General features: G+C 38.6%; 1 protein-coding gene across 2 annotated transcripts in view; it reads right to left on the reverse strand.

Moving 5' to 3' along the window:
- Nucleotides 1–16,174: 16,174 nt before the first annotated feature.
- The window catches only part of LOC149411134 (uncharacterized), a 41,368-nt gene continuing 39,915 nt past the window's right edge, over nt 16,175–17,627 (reverse strand). For both annotated transcript variants that reach the window (XM_089647195.1, XM_089647194.1), the window contains one exon: nt 16,175–17,535. The gene's annotated coding sequence lies outside the window, so the exon portion shown is untranslated. The remainder of the gene's footprint in view (nt 17,536–17,627) is intronic.

The raw sequence follows: 17,627 nt of genomic DNA on the forward strand, positions 1-17,627 counted from the left end.
TTTCGTCGTACTGTCGGAAAATCATGTTTTGGAAATTTTCTTCAGTGTTTTTGCAAATTTCTTGTCATTTTGGGTTTCTTCTTCTCAGATTAACAAGTTTCATCTTAAGGAAATGCACTGTAAAAGTTTATTTTCTTAGTCAGATGAACCTTGCCCTTGGAAAACATTTCGACATTTTTCTGCTTCAAGGACATTTTTATTTTAATAATAGTTTTTTTGGGCTAGTGAATGAATAGAGTAGGCTGAGAGCAATTATGTTGTCTATGGTCGCATCTTTTTTTAAATGGCCTTGAGTTTCCTCTACCTTGTCTACTGCTCTGCTCCGCACGGTAGGTACTGCTTGTATATCTGTGGTTAAGTACTGTATAATTCTGTTGGATACAAAAAAGTAGGGGGGTCGACTCCGACCTAAATTTTGGTCCTAGAATGGTGGTGCTTTGGTGACGTCATAGCAATATTTAAAATGCCAATATCCAATAGGAACACTTTGAACGCCATAGAAGAACTGAGTTGTATAAAATGGGATATCTGTGGTAACAAAAGTCAAAACACCACATGTTTATGGTTGTTTATTTATGTTCATGGTTCTTCGCCGACGTAAATATTTGTGAAAAGTGAAAGTAGATTTGTTAAAATGCCTCGCTAATTTAAAAACGACTTGTGGCTCGTTGAAAAAAGATGCTTTGCCAACCCTTAATCTTCCAGATATCGGAATAAATCGGGATTTACCTGGTGCACAAGGGACCCGGGATGTTAACCAAAATGCAGGTGCGAATCTCCCTCTGTTTGTTCAATGTTTCTAATGTAACTTATCATTAACTTGAATCACCTTAGAATTGAATCTATTTTCTTTTTTAGACCGTATTCGTGTTCTACGTGTACCCCCAGTATACTACTGCACAAATTGTGATGCCCTCCGAGATCACAATTACAGTTTTAAAGGTATAAATCTCTATCGACCTATCTTAATATTATTCATATGATTGTGAGTGTTGGTAGAGAGATAGAATGAAAGAATATACGTTGATTTGAGTCGTTATTATGATAAAGATTTTCATTCAATAGAATTATTATTTCTTAAAACCCAGCAACTGAATTACAGATATAATATTCTATGTTTTGTTTGAGTAATGTGATGTTTATTTATTTCAGAAGCTAATGTCTTCCCTGAACCCAGCAGCGGGCCCATTGCTGCCAAAATGGACGTAGAAGCGTATACCTTCATACGCTTCTATATACAACTGTTTTATTTTTTTCTAAAGGAAATAATATTCTAATATTCTGTTTTGGTGTGTTAACATTTTATTGTCATTTAAAATGTGTTTTGTGTTTGCACAAGCTTGTATGTCTCTGATGATCTCTTGCCCCGCTACCCTTCGGCCGAGTTTGTTGTTCTGGGGGACTTCAACGTTCATAACAAACCATGGTTGAAGTTCTCAGGCCCAACGGACTCGGCTGGCCGACAGGCGGAATCCTTTGCCATTTGCTACGGATTAGAGCAATTGGTTCAGGAGCCTACAAGGGTTCCTGATGTCCAGACTCACCGCTCCAATCTGTTAGACCTATTCTTAACTACTGTGCCACACGGTTATAAGATTGACGTCACAGCGCCTCTGGGATCATCTGACCACTGCCTAGTGACGACATCAATCCCCGTTAGCCTCAGACCAACCAATGAGAGGCTGAGGAGAAAAGTGTGGCACTATAGGTCAGCAGATTGGTTCGGTATGCGGGCCCATTTCAATGCTTTTCCGTGGTCAGCTGTTTGTTTTCGGACTTTGGACCCTTCAAGATGTGCCCAGGAGATTGGTGAAGTCATCAAATCGGCGATGGATGGCTTCATACAATCGACTACTAAAGAAACTGGTGTGGGCTCAAAGCCGTGGTTCAGTCGACAATGCTCCGAAGCAGTTCGACGAAAAAACGCGGCTTACCGAGCCTACAACACATCTCGAACGCCCGAAAGCAGATCAGCATACAACAAATCGGCAAAGGAATGCAAGAGAATCATCAATAGGTCAAAATTCGAACACGACCTGCAGATCAGCAAAAAGCTGGCTGCCTGCCCGCATGGCAGCAGAGCATTCTGGTCGCTTGCGGGCTCAATAGGTCGGAATTTTTCCAAACCCAGTTTGCCACCTCTTACCAGACCTGACGGCTCACTAGCAAACACCGCCACCGAAAAGGCAAACCTATTAGGGAAAATATTTGCGGAAAACTCGACCCTCGACGACGGGGGTGCTGTTCCGCCGTCGGTTCCTCACTGCGGCTTCTATATGAAAAAGCTGAGGATCCGGCATCGGGATGTACTACATGTCATACGGGGGCTCGATGTTAACAAAGCTAGTGGACCTGATGGAATACCTGCCCTGGTATTGCAGAGGTGTGCTGCGGAAATAGTTCCAGTTTTGACAAAGCTCTTCAAAATGTCCCTGAAGTGTGGCACTGTGCCCTCTGGTTGGAAAAAAGCGGCAATTCACCCTATTCCCAAGAAAGGTGACCGCTCCAACCCGGCCAACTACCGCCCCATAGCGATCACATCAGTTCTGTCCAAAGTGATGGAACGTGTTATCAACGACAAACTGCTCACATACCTCGAGAAGAACAAAATTATCAACGACCGTCAATACGGATTCCGGCGGAACCGCTCGTGCGGTGATCTTCTCGCGTATGTGACGCATGTTTGGGGGCGGTGCCTGGAACGTCACGGTGAGACCCAAACGGTCGCACTAGACATATCCAAGGCCTTTGACCGGGTCTGGCACCGAGGACTTGTCAACAAATTGCATTCTTACGGACTTCCCGCATCCCTGTGTACGTGGATTGCTGACTTTTTAAGGGATAGGTCGATTCAGGCGGTTGCTGACGGTTTCACCTCTTCCTCGCACTCCATAAATGCTGGCGTCCCACAGGGATCGGTTCTGTCTCCGACTTTGTTTTTGTTGCACATCAATGACCTTTTGACATGTGCACCGATTCATTGTTACGCGGATGACAGTACAGTTCATGATAGCTTTTTGTTTGACAAGCCCCCAAAGGGCACACAAACTCCAACGGCTCGGAGGGCTTTGAAGCAGAGAATGGACGGTTATCTCGAGAGTATTTCCTCCTGGGGTAAAAATAATCTCGTCGAATTTAATGTTTCAAAGACCCAATCCTGTCTGATTACGTCTAAAAGGGATCCAAATGATAATCTAGTCTCCTTCAACGGAAGCAATCTTCCGAACAGGCCTTCCATTGATATGCTTGGTGTAACTATAAGTGACCAGCTCAGGTACGGGGGCTCCATCGAAGCCAGAGTAAAGTTGGCCTCTCAGAAGCTGGGCGTACTGTACAGGGCCCGCAGATACTTTAATAGTACACAACTGCTCACCCTGTACAAATCGCAAGTGCGCCCTACTGTCGAATTTGGCAGCCATCTCTGGTCTGGAGCCCCAAAATACCTGAAAAAAACCCTTGACTCTGTGCAGAAACGGGCGGTCCGTTTGATAGATTCCCCAATCTTAACAAACGGACTGCAATCTTTAGAGCACAGGCGTCAGGTAGGTATGCTGTCCTTGTTCTATCGGTATTACAATGGAAGATGCTCTGAGGAACTAGCGTCATTGATCCCTTCGGCACCGGTGCGTAGTCGGGATACACGCCAAACGCGCGCCCAACATTTGTACACAGTTGACACTTGTCACATGAGAACGGTTCGCTTCTACGATTCGTTCTTAAGTTCAACAGCTCGGCTGTGGAACGAACTGCCGGCCTCTGTGTTTCCTCCCTCCTACAACATGGGACTCTTCAAGACCCATGTTCACTCCTTCCTCTCCACAAAAAGACCCTCCACACAGCATCCCCAAAGATGACATAGGCCCTGAGGGAAATTATTTTCTTCAGGGCCTCCTGTGTGGAGAAAATATAAAAAAAAAATGTCCCTTTTTTGTGTTATCTGTGTTTGAGTAATAAAATAATTCATGCAATTACGAGTTTTTCACTTTTAAATAATATTTTAGGCTAATAAATTGGGACCGTTTTTATATTGTCTATGGTAGTACCTTTTTTTTTTACTTTCCTCTATCTTTGGTCGATGGTTTGTGACGTCGTGACAACATATTCCCTTCTCTTTCTTTTTCTCTTAGTTCCTAACTTGTTTATTTACGGTGATAAGTTTATTGTTCGCCAAACAAGTTGAGAAAATGATTAGTTTACTAATGCGGATTTTGTGTTGTTTAGATATACAGAGAGGTTATCTTGCCTTTATCGCGAGACTAATTTTAAAATAAAATTTTGAAACATATTTATATTAGATTAGCCGGGCTTTACACACAATTTTTAGAATTCGGATGTAGGTAATAATTTTTATTTTATTCTTATCGTCAAGTATGCAAAATTTCATCAACATCGGAATAAAACTGTAGATTTGTATAAAAAGCCAAACCAAACATCTTTATATATTATTATGCATGTAGATAGATATATAGCTGATGACCCGGCGTTGCCCGGCTTTATGCAATTATTTCGAAAAGTGGCCCTGTCCCAATGTTTTTGTTTTTGTCGGATGTTTTGAAAACATTTTGTCGCTGGAGACCTGACTTGAGATGACCGCCGCTAACTATGAAATTTGGCAAAATTTCGTTGTTGTTTCTAAGCATACAAAAATAATTACTTTTCTACCAACCTTACGGTTTTACTGTCAGTGAATTCAATTCATTTGGCTAATACCATTTGTTCCCACCCAGCCTGGCTGGTTTCGTCGGCTGGCTAAGTCCCCCATCACTGAATAAGCAACCAACATCTGCCGCTTATAATGACGGTAGTAGGAGATTTTTAAATAGTGATAGGTTTTTCGAAATCCGAGAATGATTATCTTTCTTTTAAGAAATAAACCTTTTCGCAATTGTCGTCCATCGTAGAAAGGCAGCTACTAAGTCATTGGTGACAAACATAACGCTAGAGCCAAAGCAGTTCGTTAAAATACAAGCCAAAATCGATAGTTAATTTTGACAGACGTGAAGAGAGATAATTACGTTATTTTCTGTTATTTCTAATACAAAATGTATCATAAAATCGTCCACCATTTTGAATTTTCGGAATGCTATTCTTTTAAAATTAAATTTGTAGTGAAGTATAAGCGGCTCTGAACGGAATTTTATTATGTTTAAAAAAAAAAATAAAGTACGTAAAGTTGTACACGAACGCATTCAATTTTCGACTATTTCAACACTAAGCTAAGCGTTTGTGTAGTGGATAATAGGATAAAACCTGCAGTCGTGGGTAGGATTCTAACTCACGACTGTTCAGGAAGCGAGCATCATCCTAGACAAGAAAATGAAATTAATGTATTATGTCGTCAAATTAACCTTTGTTTGTATGGACTCGTCTTTTAAATGACAGCGTATCGTTATATACATAGGATATACACCGTTGCCAAATCAAGACCAAATTAAAAGGATTCTGAAAGCATCGGAATATAAACGTATGGCATACGGGAATATACGGAAGTCGTTAAATGTTCGTAATGAACGGACGCCTTATTAAAAACATAATGTACTGTGAAATTCTTAAGATATATGCGGTTACCAAAAGGGCAGCAATATGAGAGGGTGTCCAAAAGACTCTAAAATGTATGTACCTTGCAAAAATATGAATACTCTTAAAACACGATTTCTGGCAAATTCTGTTACGATCACTTTATTCCAGTCATACTCAACCTGCGGCCCGCCATGCTATTTTGTGCGGCCCTCAATACATTTAATATCAGGAACATGGTTTACAAAATCTGGCATTCTATATCACGTTAATTTGGGATTAATTGCGACTTTGACGTACAGACATTGAAACCGAAGAGGATAGTCGTTGTCGTGTCAACATCAGATCTGGTATAAGAGTGTTGCCACTGCACACGCTAGATCTATCTCCAAAAAACAAAGATATGACAGACAAAATAAATATGCGCGCAAATAATTTTGCTCGTGGCAACACATACATTTTTGACAGCTCCAAAGTTAAATGCGTCACATTCATAGTGTTGCCAAAAAAACGGGGGTGGTGGGTTTCATGATATTTTTTGTCATACCAGTATCAGTGTTGCCAACGAAAAAATCTAAAAAGCGAAAAAATCTAAAATCGAAATGGAATTCCGTAGCTACCCCCCCTCCCCAATGATTTCGAAAAATTGGTGTGGGGAATCACATATGATGTTTTTGGATTTTTTTCAGAGAAGTTCTGACAAACCCCCCCCCATGGATTTCAATATTTTGTGGGGAGCACTCATTTTGAATTTTTTTTGTGGGGAATTATGTTTTTTACAGAAATTCTCTAACAACCCCCCCCCCCCATGGATTTCGAATAATAAAAGGGGGAATCAAGCTCACGTAAAATATTTGTGGGGAATATGTGGGCAGAATTACTGCAACTGAAATTCGGCTACATTACGCTACTTAATGTTTGCGACATTAGGCCAAGATCCGTTGGCAACACTGACCAGTATAGTGTTGCAGCCCGCGTAGCTTTACATTAGGCCAAGATCCGTTGGCAACACTGACCAGTATAGTGTTGCGGCCCGCGTAGCTTTACAAACATATGAATTTGGCCCATAAGTGTACAATGTGAGTGCCGCTAAAACTCAGAAACGAAACCGGTACGATCAAGCGAGTTATATGGTGTGGTAGCCCTCTATCCCCCATTCTTCAAGAAGGTTTCCGTTTTTAATTAAGATATAAGGGTTGGAAGTTTCGCCCTCTAGAAATTTCTAGAATAGTCCAGAACATTCAAGAGTATTCGAGAGCATTCCACAACATTCCAGAACATCCCAGAACATTGTGGAATGTTGTGGAATCTTAGGGAATAGTCTGGAACGTTCCCTGAGCGAAGTCGGGTACCCCAGCTAGTTAATAATAATTGTGTTTTTGTTTGCAGCAATTGAAGAGAGAAACTGAAGAATATAGATATCAAGTCATCACAGGGAATTATGAAGCTTTGGCCACACCCGACACGACAGTCAAAAAGAAAATTAAAAAGGATTCCTATTTTAGCGATGAGGAGATATCAGAATAAATATTAAATCTTTTGAAATTAATATTTGAGTTTCATTTTTGTGATAATCTATAAATATCTAGATGTTTTATAAAATTTCTCGCATTGAGCAGTTTACATCTAGTAATTAGAATTGCCAGAATACCAGGAACTTACCAAAATGGTGAGGTATATTAAACAGAAAATAATTTTTATTTAAATTTTTTTTTTTTTTATTCTTTGATAATTTGTACTCATTGCAACAATAACATTTGGCTGTCATCAGTTGTTTTGTTTTGCTCTATCTAAAATTAATTTTTTACGATTCTTTTTTGTTTTCTGGCAAAAAAAAAAGTGTAGTGTGTTGTGCCTTGAGGTTTCTTCTCCCTCCTGATCTTCCAGGAGTCACTTTTCGCTGCTGATTTCCAGATATTTATAAACTTTTTTACTTCTGTTATTTTTCATACTATTATTGTAGTTGTTTACGGTTGTGAATAATGGAGGAAGATTTCCCTCCTGGACCCCCTACAAAGCTCCCAAATCCATCTCCGGACCCCCCAGACGGGGAAAATGTAGAAATTTCTGACAGTGATTCTGTCATTTTGACTTCTACCAAAAAAAGGAAATTTACTCCTTCTTCCCCAATAAAACTTGACTCGCCTTCGACTTCACAGTCCTCACCAGCACTTTCTCAACTTCCTCCAACAAACTTTTACTCTCCTCATTCCCGTGGCCCATTCATGAGCAAGAAAAAACCATCCACCCTCTTGAATTTGGCAAATTCCTATCAAATAGCAAGAATCTTTCAATCAAGCCTGGAGGTGTAAAAGCCGAGGGTCGCTTCCGAATCTCCGTCGAATTCCTCTCAGGGTCAGCTGCCAACAGTTTCATCAAAAATATCTTCATTTCATCTAATTCAAATTTCAAGGCATATATCCCTACTTTCAATGTCACTCGCATGGGCCTGGTCGCGGTATCTCGACCGATCTGTCCATCGAAGAAATTCTGTCTTCACTTTCAACCCCCCAACACATTGGCAATCCCATAAAAGCCAGGAGGCTAAATTACAAGGACTCCTCTGAGGGTATAATTTCCTGGAAGCCCTCCCAATCTGTCGTTATCACCTTTGAAGGTCAATCTTTTCCCTCCTATATCGGACGCTTGTTCATTATAATTTAAGAATGACTTTATATTGTTTTTGTTTACATCTTTCGCTACTATTTACTACTATAAGAAATAAATAAATATTGTTTGCGTATAATGTTAATCCGTGGATGTGACATTAATAAACTATTTTGAAATTGTCCACATTCACGGAACTCTGCATTGTGTACCTAGCTTTAAGATTGTCAAATTCCTTGAAATGTAAAAAATGTAACTTGTAAAAAAATAAACAATAAACAATTGGCCGGCGGGTAGCAAATTAGAAAGTGTGGGGTCCAAGGCTGGCTGGTACGCTCCAACGGCTATAGAAATCCGACCAATGAGAAGCCATAAAACGGTCCGCTGGACCTTGGCTGACCTTTTTTTATGTGCCGTTGCCGAGTCGCAACTTTGACAAAAAGCAGCATTTTTAAATTCTAAATCCTCTTTCTCCATTGGATCACCCTCGCCTCGGACCTCCGCATCTACGAGCTACCTGCCGCTGCCCCTTTCTGCCAAGTTCTGAGAATTTTATTGGCCTTTCTCCTTCAACTGAAGAATCCTGCATCGACAAGATTCCGGCGGGCACCACGTGGCTTAAGAAGCTGACATACTTAACTGCCTTTTTAAAGGCAATCTTTCATTTATTTGCATTTGCACAAAGTCGTATATATACCAGAAACGTCCTTTTCAGGACGAGGTTCAATTGATTTGCATTTTGCACAAAGTCGGGTATATTCCAGAAATGTCCTTTTCAGGACGAAAGTCAATTGATTGGCATTTACAAAGTCGTTTGAGTCGTGTAACTAACCCCTATTTTTTCAGTCTGTATGCACACGACATTTAGTCGGGTACACCTCCCATATATATTTATTCTTCAACTCATTACCAGTTGAAATGTATACTTATCCCACCACTCGATGTTTCAATTGCTGCCGTTTTGGTCATACCAAAGCTGCATGCAGATCTCAACCCAGATGTTTTAAATGTGGAGAAAACCACGCAGCTGACCAATGTCCTTCTTCCTCCTCACCTAAATGTTTTAACTGCTCAGGCTCACATACAGCTATCAACACATCTTGCCCAGAACAATCTCGCCAAAAAAATATTCAATTTCTATGGCCTCTCAGAACTTGTCTTTTCTGCAGGCTTCTAAACTATTCCCGCCTGTCAAAAAATCATTTGCTGAGGCTTTATCCAGCAACTTCTCATCCAACCCTCTTCCCTCCACTACAACAACTTCTTCTCGTTCAACTAAATTCACATACAAAAATGCTATCTCTAAACCGGCTCCTGGATACGATCAGCAACAACACAACTCACTGCTCTTAAATCCCAATGGTTCATCTCTTTCAAATGCCACAAATGGGTGTGCAAATAATTATAATCCGTCCTCAATGAACTCTCTTAAACTTTCTGAAAAACTCTCCCAAGACAATTCTTCATTTATCCAAACTCTTATTATGCTTCTAATTGACCTTATTTCTTCTCAAACTAATCTACCGTCCAACGCTGCTACTATTATTTCCACATTAAAATCATTTATTCAAAATGACTCTTCAGGATGTCAGAATACTTCAGTGGAATAGCCGAAGTGCTATTTCTAACAAATCTGATCTCCCCTATTTTATTATTTTTTTTATTTATTTAATATTTGAAAAAATTTTTTTTTTACATAGATAAGTATACAGGATATAAACAAGATATAAAACTATGGGAATTGGTAGTGAGACAATGAAAGATAAGGATGTTGTTGTTGTGGTGTTTATTGAGAGTCAGTTGCCGTGACGAGGAGATGATGTTAGGACAGATGTTGAATACTCCGGTTGCTGCGATGATGTGGTGGTCAAGCGCGGGTCAGTGAGTCGACGCCGGACGCTGGTGACCGGGACTCGATGAAGGTCAGGCACTGGCGAAGAACGTCGGTCTTCAGGCACTCCAGTGCTGACGAGACGGCCAAAGGTGCGGTGGACCTTGTAGGCGGTTGAACGGGCGCGGTGTGACCAGTGAGGATGCTGCGTGTCCTCGTGGTGGTCATGATGCGTGGAAGAAACGCTGGTCAGAGACGCTGGGACCAGGGCGCTTGTAATCCGAGTAGCGCTTGCCAGGGACGGCGATCCGGACAAGGCGCTAGGTTGATGTCCCGGTAGAGTCCATGATGGTACGGGCGAAGCCGGGTATATGTCCTTCGCGGAGGGGCGCGGGGCCCCCCAGTTGTCACTCGTGAGATTAGTAAATCGTTGGCGGCAGATTGATGACTTACTGACTACTGACTGACTTACTTAGGTCCTCCACCGCTTATATAGCTGCTGATTCCTTTGTTCTCGTCTGCCACGGGTTGGAGTAGCGTCTGGACTTCGAACCCGCAGGACCGCTGACTCGGTTTATTGTATGAGCGTTGGTATCACCCTATATGCAAGTCAGCAGTCTACGTATGGTGGTACCGAAGTTTCGTAAGAATGATTGCTGTCTCGGCTGTTTAACACATGCCGTCTGGTTATGATTTTGATGACTCTAGGAGCGGTGACATAACCGCTACAAAACAATAGAAATTAAAGTAGCCTTTCCTCACCATAAAGAGACAATGCTCTTGTGTTTGGTGAGGGAATTCTAGTTCAATTATATATATGTTAGTACATATTAAGGTAAATAAATTATTAAGAAACAACACAAGATTTAAACAATATTACTTCTAGATAGATGTAAGTAGTGAACGTATTTAGGACTTATAATAGTTTAAGGTAATTTTTTAATTTAAGGTGAAATTCCTGAATATTTTCGATATTTTAATTTAATGGAAGGTTATTAAAATAAATTATGCCTGGATAAAGATAGGTATTTTGAATGAGCTTAGTGTTAAATTTTGGGATTTTAATAGTTTTCTGGTATCTTGCTGATGTATTGAATTGCAAGTTATGAGTATTTGACTGTATTTTTTTCTAAATTTAAGTATTGAATATTTTTGATACATTTTGTCTACTGTAGGTACTTTGAAAATTGAAAAAAGAATTTCGGTAGAAAATTTTGACGGTTTTTTCAAAATTACTTTGATTACCAATCTTTGAACTACTTTAAGTGGGTTCAAAATTTTATTATATGTTCCTCCCCAACCAATACCATATTGTAGTATAGATTGAACAATCGCATAGTACACTTATATATTTATAAGTCTTTAAATATATAAATACATTTCCTAATCCTTTTGACGAGTTCACAAATATGTGTTTTCCGTTTAAAATGTTGATCTATATATACACCAAGATATTTGATTTTTGATGTTGGACTAAGGATAGGACAAGTTTGATTGCAGTTAGTTCTGTCACATTTGCGTTGGTGTATTATAATGTTTAACTCTGGTTCTGATTTAAATTTATTGATTGAAAATGGGATAAATTTTGTTTTTTCTGTGTTTAATGAGAGAAGATTTTTATCGAACCAATTTTTCAGTATATTAATATCAGCATTTGCCAAGTTATTAACAGTATTCCAATCCGTACCTTCTATTATTATGACAGTGTCATCAGCATACAATATTATTTTCCCGTTTAGTTTTTGTATGAATATGTCATTAACATAGATGATAAACAGTAACGGACCCAGAACTGTACCTTGCGGTATGCCGAATTGACTCGTTTTTGGCAAGCTAAACACATTGTTAATTTTTACGACTTGAGGTCATTTGGAAAGGTAACTTTTTACCCATTCTAGAGCTGTACCATTTAATCCAATGTTTCTTAATTTACTTATAAGTTTGTCATGTGATATGCTATCAAACGCTTTTTTGAGATCTATGAAAATTCCAAGGCATTTTAATGATTTATCTAAAGAATTATATACTAGGCTACTCAATTTTGCAATTGCATCCTGTGTGCTTCTCCCTTCCATAAAACCGAACTGGTTTTCATTAATTATACCATTGCATTTTATAAATTGGCTCATTCTTTTTTAAACTATTTTTTCAAATATTTTGCTATATTTGAGATGACTGATATGGGTCGGTAATTGTTTACTTCTTCTGGATTACCTGATTTAAATATTGGAGTAATGGTAGTTTGTTTGTAAACTGATGGGAATACTCCGCTTTGAAAACTTGTATTTATTATATGCATTAATGGTTTGGAAATTAGTTTTTTAATGTTTTTTAAAATATCAACGGTAATTGCATCAAAGCCCGGAGCAGAACCTCCTTTCATACCAGTTATAATAGAAACTATTTCGTCCTCTGTGGTGATTTCAAATGTTGCCATTTTTTTTCAGCATCTATATTGCAGTCTGGAGATGTTATATTTGGGTCAATATGTATAAGATTGAATTAATTAAATAAAATTAAAATTAAATTAACTATTAAATTCCAACTTTATTTCTTTGGCTGCTATCTCGGAGACTTGGTTTACTCCATCCACCCACTTTAATGTGGGAGGGTATTCCTGTCTCCGCGACGACCGCCCGGAAGGCGGTGCTGCCCTTTTTATTAAAAAATCCATATCATTTTCCCCAATAAATAATATCAAACCCCCCAATGCTGACTTCCAAATGGTTGCAGCTAAAATAAAGGACACATACTTTATTTCAGTCTATCTTCCCCCAACAGCCCACTTCAATAAACAAACTTGGTTGCAAATTGTAAGTCAACTAAGCCCTCCTTTCTTTATATTAGGCGATTTTAATGCCCATTCCCCCGTCTGGGGTTCTTCTTTCTCCGACCGAGATGGTCGAAGTGTGATGGATTTCCTAGATCAATCCAACCTTTTCCTTTTGAATGACGGATCTCCTACTTGGATCTCACGCCCCAGCACAAACCCCAGTGCAGTGGATCTCTCGATATGTTCTACTAGTCTGGCTTCTCTCTCCTCGTGGGTGGTGTCCCCCGACCCTTGCTCCAGTGATCATTTCCCGATCACCATTACTTATCAAACTTCTTTCCAATCGGACAAGTCTCATATTTCGACAAAGATTAAAACGAAACACACCAAATGGGATGAATTTAACTCTCATATGGACAAGTTCCTACTAAATTCACCCGCCACCGATATATTTTCCGTCAAAGATGATTATAATAACTTCAAATCAATGCTCATAACTGCAATAAATAAATCAAATCCTCCCCCTAAAACTAAATCTCTCAAAAAACTCCCTCCAACTCCCTGGTGGGATGAGGAATGTTCCAAAGTAGTAAGAATTCGGAAAGCTAAATCTCTTTCCTATCGTTACAATATGACTATGGAGAACTATCTTATATACAAAAACGCTGAACCCAATGCGAAAAGGGTATTGAGGTCAAAAAAAAGATCCGGGTGGTACAACTTCTGCAGTTCAGTATCTCCGAACACTCCAATTTCGGAAGTTTGGTCTATGATCCGAAGATTTCGATCCTCCTTCAGTTCACCATCTCCTTGAGCGTCTCATTCTAAATGGATAGATGAATTCTTGGACAAAATTGCCCCCCCTTCTGTACCTAACTTAGATGAAATAATGCCCATCTATAATACTCCTATGTCTAATTATTGGCTAGACTCTCCATTCACCTTAATTGAGCTAAAAAATTGTTTATCAACAGTCAAGGACTCATCTCCAGGCAGAGATGGTATACCTTACAGCATAATCAAAAATAGTAATGATAATGTTCTAAACCACTTCTTAAGCATCTTAAATAAAATCTTCCAGACTGGTATAATGCCTGATGACTGGAGTTGTCAAATAATCATCCCTATTTTAAAAACAAACAAATCACCAAATTCTGGATCCAACTACAGGCCAATCGCTCTCTCATCCACCCTCAGTAAACTTTATGAAAAATTAATTAAAAACCGATTAGAATTTTTTGTCGAGAGTAAACAGCTTCTCTCTCCATCTCAATTTGGATTTAGGAAAAAAAAATCCACTCAAGATAACCTTGCCATCATCAGCACTGATAGGAAGTTTGTCTTGCCGTCTTTATAGATATAGAAGGCGCCTTTGACAATGTTTCCATCGCAATCCTGAAAAAAAAACTTCTAGGCTTTAGCCTTCCCCCCATGTTTGTCCAATCTATTATTAATATATTTGTATATAGAAAAATTTTCATTGAACTTCCAGATATTTCTCCTCAAAGTAGGTCTATTTGGAAGGGTTTACCACAAGGCGATATATTGTTCCCCTTACTGTATAATATATACACATATGATATGCATGTCACTATTCCCACACAAGTAAAAGTTATTGAGTTCGCAGATGACATAGCTTCTTCGTATCATCCAAAATCATCCCTCTCGCCGTCAAATATCTTAACGAAGCCATGAATGCCCTTTGCACATGGCTCACGTTAAATGGTTTTGAACTTTCAATCCAAGAGACTCAGTGTGTCACCTTCTCAAACCGCCATAAAAACTCTCCCGTTCAAATTTTATTTAAAAATTCTCCAATCCCCAACGCTTCTGAAGTAAAATTTTTGGGAGTAACATTTGATAGGAAACTTAAATGGTCTTCTCATATTAATAATTTAGTTACTAAATGCGAAAAAAAATTAAATATCATCAGATCATTATCTGGCGTTTGGTAGGGAGCTCACCCTACTTGCATTAAGTTGCTTTACAACGCACTTATTCGAAGCCATCTTGACTATGCCTGCCCACTTTTTAGTACTGCCTCAAAAAATGTACTTGATAAATTAGACAAAATTCAATCTAAATCTTTGCGAATTATTACTGGAGCGATGCAATCGTCACCCATCAATTCCCTTCAAGTAGAATGTTCTGATCCTCCTCTTTATTTAAGGCGTCAACTATTTACTGACAAATTTGTTCTTAAATGTTTAAATTCTAAATGTCATCAGGTTATCCCCAGCGTCTTGTTGTTCATTGACTCAACCCATTCATCTACAATCAGAGCTTCAACTAAACCTCTTCCTGACGTCTGTAAAAATTTTAAGTCTCTTTCAGAGCTTCACATCATCCAAAATGATCTATCACCCTATCTCCAACAATATTAGAAGGGATCGGAATCCTTAAAAGTCATTCCAATCTCCCGGCCCGAACTGTCAATAATATGTTCAATGACATTATTTCATCTAAATGGCCCAAATTTTCTCTTTTATTTACTGATGGATCTCCCGACTCTCCTAACTGTGGTATAGGTATTAACGTTTACCACAATAATTCTAATGACAGAATATTTCATTCAATTTCAAATCAATTTCAATATTTTCAGCAGGGTGCATTGCAATAATAGAATCTCTCAAATATATAATCAAAAATAATTTTGAACATTCCCTCGTTCTCTCTGACTCTCTCAGTTCCCTCCAAAAACTTAAATCCAGTCCTCTTCTTCATCCTGATGATCACTTTGTATGCCTTATTCGAGAGATGATAGCCTCCATTCAAAGCTCTGGTAAAACTGTAACTCTGATTTGAATTCCTGGACATGTTGGTATCATGGGTAATGATATTGCGGATGCCTTGGCAAAACAAGGAGCGTCCAACCCTGTTGTTACCCTCGTAAACCACATTCCCCTATCTGACATTTTTTCCATCATCAAAGATAGATCCCGCAATGTTTGGTCGGAGTATTGGCACATTGCTAGTCAATCCAAGGGAGCCTGCTATACCTCAATACAAAGGACTATTCCATCAAAACCGTGGTTTCAGCAATTCCCTCATTTTTCCAAAAAAGATTCCTTCACTCATTCTAATGAGGATCGGACATTGTTCCGTTCCTTCTCATCTTTTTAAAATTCACGTCGATGACTCCCCAGATTGTACATTCTGTGGTCTAGAAGTGGGAACTTTAGATCACATATTTTTTGGTTGTCCATCTCTAAACAAATATCCTCTCTTCTATCAAGCCTTATCTAAAATTGCCTCCCCTCCATTCATCTCTTCTAAGTCTGAACTCGACTCCAATTTTCATTATAATTTTGAAATTTGCCTATTTAAATAAAATTAATATTTAAATTCACCTTTCATTTCTCAATAATTTTAAATGATGGCCAAGAACACCCTTGAAGGGTTAAAGCCAGAAATAATGGAAAAAAAATAAATAATAATTTGTACTCACATTTAAAGTATATTATGTTATAATGTCACGTTTTAAAGCTTACATGTTTATATTTTAAAAAAAAATATATATATACAGTCGAACTTAGTTATAACGATCACGGCAATAGCGGGTTCACGGCTATAATGAGCAAATTGTTGGCTGTTATAACGAGGTCGATTCACTGATACACTGTGCAAATAATTTTGTCAACACAATTTTTGTTTACATGAATTGAATGGGTCTGAAAAAAAAAACAGAATAATTAGGAATTATTCTTGAAGTTAGCTGCCCGGCATACAGCGGCGGCTGGCGGGAATTTTAAATCCCATTATAGTCCAAGCGATGACCGTAAAAATTCCATCCCATAGGCCACATAAACCAAATTAGTACTGGGCTTTAACCCCAAATAAGATTAGTTAAAAAAACGCATTCATCCAGATTTCGGCCCGGGAGGAGTCCTGGAAAGCGACGACTTCCGCTGTCATTTTTGGGATGAAAATATCCGACGTGCCACATTACCAAAACTAACGGCAAAAGTTGATTGCAAATTTGTTATGAAAAAAAAAAATCGTTCGGCCAACTTTTGTGTGGGGAGAAGTACCTAACAAATGATATTGTAGGTATCCTCCAGATGCGGCAAAATATCTCATCGGCCACACAAATGAAATCGATGTCAAAATTTAGATAAAAATTCCCTGTTTACGAATATGTCGTTCGGCCGAGGAGAACCTTGTGGTCTACGCGATTATTTGAGCGAAAAATACCTTTCTTCTAGCGACATTTTTAAATTACCCGCGTAGACCACAAGGTCGATTCGACCGAAAAATCGATTCATTTTAAAATAATCATTGATTATAAATTTGGTTAATTGAAGTGTATTTTTTTAATAAGTACTACTTAGTCGTATTTTGAAAATATACTGTACATTTGCGAATACATTATTAGTAGAGGAAGGTAGGTAGGTACACTCCCTTTGTGCTCGTTATAACCAAGTATGACTGTATATAGGTAAATGAGTGAAACCAAAATAAAACATAAACTAAATATTTGGTGGCACAAAATTTACAAGCTACTTACTATGTATAAATTCTTAAGGCCTCTGCAAAATAACACTTTCGTATTTTGGAACTTGGCACTTTATTTATTTTTGCCACTTATTTATTTTTGGTACTTTAATGTGTTTTATGAGTTTATAATTTTTTTATGCAAAATAAATTTCTCTCGGGAAAAAGCCTACCTCCTGCATATTTGTGTGCTGCAGTGAGAATCGAACCCCTTCAAGTGCGTATCCCTTAACTTTATGGAGGCCGATTTAAAAAGTACTTTTAAGCCGGGAGTTAATGGAAATCCAAGCCGCGATGATGAAAAACCTTGATCCTGAAAATTTTAATATTATTCGATTATCTAAATTTAAATATATAATGTATACACAGTACTCTCAGTAAACCACAATTCCAAAAGTAACAATT

Source organism: Hesperophylax consimilis, chromosome 26, assembly GCF_061612785.1.
Source record: "Hesperophylax consimilis isolate HC1 chromosome 26, BYU_Hcon_1.0, whole genome shotgun sequence".
NCBI lineage: Eukaryota > Metazoa > Arthropoda > Insecta > Trichoptera > Limnephilidae > Hesperophylax > Hesperophylax consimilis.